A 6000-nucleotide genomic window follows, 5' to 3' on the forward strand; every position below is an offset into this window, starting at 1 on the left:
TGCATGGAGATCCAACCAGTCCATCCTAAAGGAGATCAGTCCTGGGTATTCATTGGAAGGACCTATGTTGAAGCTGAAACTCCAATACTTTGGCCACCTGATGCAAAGAGGTGACCCATTTGAAAAGACACTGATGCTGGGAAAGATTGAGGGCAGGAGGAGAAGGGGCCGACAGACAATGAGATGGTTGGATGGCATCACCAATTCAATGGACATGAGTTTGTGTTAACTCTGGGAGTTGGTGATGGACAGGGAGGTCTGGTGTGCTGCGATTCATGGGGTCACAAAGAGTCGGACACAACTGAACAACTGAACTGAACTGAACTCATTCTAGTTTAGTTAGCTTGCTTGACTGGAGTATGTACTAATAAAGTCAAGTTTTGAGTTTTCATATCTGAAAGGAAAATAGGCTTTGCCCTTTACCCATAAGTCAGATGAGCTGTTCTGTAAATGCCTTTCATGGGCCCAGGGACCTGAATATCTGGGATCTTTCACCTTTAAATGAATAAGTGAATAGATGGGTAGATGACAGATACACAAAATTAAACCATTTTCTCAGTTGATAATTTGCTTATCTGTAAATATCTGAATTTTCAGAATTTTAACAGTGTTAATAACATGTTATGCCTTGAAATATGTATTTTACACTCTTCTACATATTTTGAACTAAGGCTCAAATTAAGAGGCTAAAATAAGGCAGACACTTTTCACTGAGCTTAACATGTAGGAATAAATATGGCAAGTCAAATACTCAGGTATTTCATAGCTAATTGAGGAAGGGGGCTGTGTATGAAGATACTTTAATCAAGAATTAACATTTAGAAAGTGAAGAGAAAGTGAAGTTACTCAGTCGTGTCTGATTCTTTGTGACCCCATGGACTGTAGCCTATCAGGCTTATCAGTCCATGAGATTTTCCAGGCAAGAGTACTGGAATGGGTTGCCATTTCCTTCTCCAGGGGATCTTCCCAACCCAGGGATTGAACCTGGGTCTCCCACATTGTAGGCAGACGCTTTAACCTCTAAGCCACCAAGGAAGCCCATTTAGAGTATACTGGAAAAAAACTGACATGCAAGAAGAGATTACAGAAAGAAGAAAGTGAGTAACTTTATATGAATACTTATGGGTAAATGTGGAAATCAGAGGAAGCTTTTGGAGAAAATAAAAAAGTATCTATGATAGAAGACCTTTCCAGTTTTCTACTTTCCTCTCACCCTTCTGTTTTCTTTCTTTCCTAGTGGAATAAGCATCTTCTTATATCCTTCCCACATTTGAAAAATTTGCCTCTTCCTTTAGGGTATGCATGTGGCCTCCTTCTACATCCATCCTCTTACTTCACATACGTTATGCTTTCTCTTCATCCAGAAACTTCTCAGTTTTCTCAAAAAATTGAAGCAACAACTATAGTGAAACACTTCTTAATTTCCATCTTTGACTCTATTCTTTGTCCTATTTAATTCCTTCTTTACTTGAGAAGTTGAAATTACCCTGTCCACTCAGTTTCTATGTCTTCCTCTTCCCTTTACTTACTAGTCCGCTGTAGAACAGATGCTGCTTTTACTAAAAATCATCCAATAAATTCCATTTTCAAAATATTTTGAAATATCTCTGCACTTTCTGGACCTCTCTAGTGCTTTGCTATCCCTCTTTCTTAAAAGAGTCCCTTCCTTTAATTTTTGTGTGAAAATATCTCCTGGACTTTCTTCTATGTCACAGAGAAATTTCTCTCATTATCTTCTAATGGTTTTCTTTTTGTTTCTTCCTAAGCATGAGTAAGTGGAGAAGGCAATGGCAACCTACTCCAGTACTCTCGCCAGGAAAATCCCATGGACAGGGGAGCCTGGTAGGCTGCAGTCCATGGGGTCGCTAAAAGTCAGACATGACTGAGCGACTTCACTTTCACTTTTCCTTTCATGCACTGGAGAAGGAAATGGCAACCCACTCCAGTGTTCTTGCCTGGAGAATCCCAGGGACTGGGGAGCCTGGTGGGCTGCCGTCTATGGGGCTGCACAGAGTTGGACACGACTGAAGCAACTTAGCAGCAGCAGCAGCAAGCATGAGTAAGACACTTTGATTTTAACCCTCCTCAATCTGCATATTCTTAACTTAAATGACTATCCTTATGATTTCCCAAAGCTTTTCTTAAACATAAGCCTTATTGTTGATTTCAGACTGAACTTTGGAAAATGTTTTTGAAATCCACATACAAACACACACACATTTGATGGAGGGATGTTAAATCCAAATTTTAAATGATAAAGAGTTGGCAAATGGAACAAAGATACAGATATACATATACTTATTAATATACATATACTTATATAGATATATATATAAGTATATACATATACTTATAAATGCAGTATAGGTAACAGAAATAGAATGTGGAAAACAAATATTTTGGGATGAAGAACAACTTTGATTGTCAGCATTAAAAAAATTAGGGACAAGGAAATAAATAAGTCAGAAAGATAAAGAGAATAAAATTATAATGAAAGCAAAGCAATACAAAACAAAATGTGTATAGCATCCTTATGAATTTGTTTTTTCTTTTTATCTTGCAGTGGGCTCAGCATGTGAAGGCAAATTTTGGGAAAAAGTAAGTTTAATCTGTTCTGGTCGTTATGTGGACCACGAGGTAAGGTGTGTAACAGATGGAAATAAAACAAATGTGAGGGAGCCCAGGAATGATTGGAAGGTGCTGTTGCCTCTATGCTGTCACTCTGTGTCCACCAATCTTCCCCATCAAGACTATGCATTGTCTTCTGTCTTTTATGTCTCTTCATCTTAGGCTCAAAGAAATGCTCTCCAAACTTTTGAGTAGCATACCTGGTCAGTAAAGCAAACCAAGAAACAAAATTTTAGAGGACTTCCAATAGAGTCATAGTCGTTTGTATATTATATGCATGTCCTATTTTCCTCATATGAAAAAAACCTTATAAAACATGCACAAGACAATTTTTTAAATTATAAAGTTGAAATCAAATGTTTTGAAATGTTTAATGTCTTTAAGTTCAAAAATCCTTTCAGCTTGAATGGATGTGTGTTTATATACATTATATTCACATATTTTGAAGCATATATATGTGCGATTTCTTTTGCTTATTTTTAAAACATTAGTAACATTTTTCATACAACATTTCAAAGACTTGATTTGAAGTTTAATTTATATGGATATTGTTTTTAATGATTGTCATACATTAAAAAAAAAACAAAACCCTTCACCAAGGAACAACTTATACATTATTTACTTAGGTAAACTTCTTGTTAATAACAGTGACTATGGATTTGTATCCATATTTCAAGTAGATTTTATGACTTTAATATTTTTGCTGATCTTATTGCTATATCTGATTACATCCTCATTTTTTTAACCTCTGTGTTTCAAGTGAAGAAAATGTCAGTTCTGCTAAGGATTTTATTGTTGGTTTAGCTTGTTGGTTTAGATCATTACTATAATCCTTATAGTTTCCTTGCAGGTATCTCTTGAAATTACAGTATATTTTTTAACAGTTATTTATGTTGAAATTAGATTGCATACTTTGCAAATTCTTTTAACCACACAAAGCTGCAATAAAATTGAAATATACTATAAATAAATACATGAATGAAGACACCATTCTGAACCCTTTTGACCTTCTGAACAATAGACCCCAGAAAAAAGGAGGAGCTTTAAAGTATAATTACAAAAAGTTTCAAAAATTATTCTATAAATACAGAATAAACTCTTGTCAAATATGTTATTTAATTAATTAATGACATAAAGAGGTAAAAAGGGAATGGTAGTTCAAAGAATAGTTAAGGAACTGAGTACTTATAGGCAATATAGTAAGAAATGTTAGAATAAGATAAGATCTTTTTGTTACCTGTCCTATAGGACAAGAAACCATATCTCTTAGGGTAACCTTCTGTGCCTTGCATTTGCTTTTCTAAGAGCAAAAAAGTTGATGAATGAAAGTGCAGTTTCATTACGTCTGGCACATTTAATTAAAAAAAAATAATAGTGATTTGAACAAAGTACATTTCAGTAAATGGTAATTCTTAGGTGTACTTATACCTACGGTTGATCAACTTTAGTCCAATTTCTAAGTTATAAATTGTTTTCCTTAACACTTGCAATGTGTTGTTTTCAACACTGTTCATAATAAGGATAAAATGCACGAACAAAGCCAAAATAATCTAAGAGACCAAGGCACAGTTTGGCACAATCAAAACCACTAATGATCAGTGTTCCCTTTCCCTCAGGGCTGTTATCTGAAACAGCATGATCACAAAAGATATTCTATAGCACGTATTATTGAGATGAACAGAGAAAGAAATGCAATGTGAGACATTTTACTATATCAGTCATAAGTTTAACTGAGAGTAAAGAACTCTCTTAGGTACAGAAATATAAGGACAAAGGACAAAAAATATTCCTAACTCCCTGAAAGATAATGCAGGAAGTGCAGAGAAGAAAAAGTGAGGCAATGTCCAGAATTCTGTTTTACAGATTTCTGTTGTTTTATCAACAATTTAAAATGAACTGACTTTGTCTTTGTTTAGAAATCAGATCTTAATCTGTATTCTTACGAATTTATTTATATTGGGGAGAGAAAGAGACAGAGAGAGTAATGCAATGAGTTACAGAGTTAACGTCATGGAAGTGTGTAAGAACAGAACAGAATATGGATAAATCTTCCTGGGCACATGTTAGGAGAGGATTCATAGCTGAGGGGACACTTAAGCTCTAAATCTTAAAAGATTACAAAACATTTTCCAGGTAGACAAGGTGGAGAAAGGCATGCCAATTGGACTTGGCAGTGTAGACAGTAGTGGGACTATAAAGAGTATTATGAGCTTGGAGAGATGCATGTGGTTTTTGGTGTGAGATGGAGTGTGAGGAAAGTCTGGAGATCACAGAGGGCAGAATAATGAATCTTCTAGATCATACAAACTATTTTGTATGTCATCAATGACAAACCTCCCCTACACATGGCAGGTCATGGTCAGGAAGAATGGAAAAGCAAAATCATCTACTTCCATCAGAATCACTGGTAAATTTCCATTATAATAATGAAAATAATGCCCTGATTCACCTTTGAGGTATAGGTTCCTGCCAATGCTATTAGCTTGGCCCCTTCTACTTTCCTGTCAATTGTTATTAGTAATGATCTCCATTATTGCTATAAGCTAATCAGCATGTTATAAACTGAACTCAACATTTGTTTATTTTATGCTCTTAATAGAGCTTACTTGGTAGCTCAGGTGGTAAAGAATCTGATTTCAATGCAGGAGACCAGGGTTTGATCCCTGAGTTGGGAAGATCCCCTGCATGCTCAGAATAAGAATGGGTTAACCAAATGGACAATAGTAATTTAGCTAACAGCAAAATCACTTTAAAGAAGCCGGGATGAAGGGTAAGCAAATGACAAGTAAAGCTTTAATAGTCAAAGAGCCAGCTGCTTCTCCAAGGACTGACCAAGAGAGGTGAGAATCTTGTTGTGAGTGGATACATCAGACCTTCAGAACCTGAAGCAGGCAAATGTCTTAAATATATATCCATTAGCTTTTGTGCGAAAGCCTCTGTTAGCCTTGCACCTTTGAGTTATTGAATATAATGTGACTTCTCAACTCTTTCTCCACGTGGAGAGAGACACAGCTGCTGCTGCTGCTAAAGTCGTGTCAAACTCTGTGCGACCCCATAGACGGCAGCCCAGTCCCTGGGATTCTCCAGGCAAGAACACTGGAGTGGGTTGCCATTTCCTTCTCCAATGCATGAAAGTGAAAAGTGAAAGTGAAGTCGCTCAGTTGTGTCCGACTCTTAGCAACCCCATGGACTGCAGCCTACCAGGCACCTCCATCCATGGGAGTTTCCAGGCAAGAGTACTGGAGTGGGGTGCCATTGCCTTCTCCAGCGAGAGAAACTATGAGCCCCCATATATTGTTAAATTCCCAAACAGCTATGTTTCTCATATAAAGTGACAAAACTGGTAGTGTAAGCTTAAATCTTGGCTACTAA

General features: G+C 36.5%; 1 pseudogene; it reads left to right on the forward strand.

The window, feature by feature from the left end:
- Positions 1–4869, forward strand: part of LOC128060826 (immunoglobulin superfamily DCC subclass member 3-like) — a 94124-nt pseudogene extending 89255 nt beyond the window's left edge.
- The last annotated feature ends 1131 nt before the right edge of the window (positions 4870–6000 follow it).

The sequence above is a fragment of the Budorcas taxicolor genome, chromosome 2, assembly GCF_023091745.1.
Source record: "Budorcas taxicolor isolate Tak-1 chromosome 2, Takin1.1, whole genome shotgun sequence".
Classification (NCBI taxonomy): Eukaryota; Metazoa; Chordata; class Mammalia; order Artiodactyla; family Bovidae; genus Budorcas; species Budorcas taxicolor.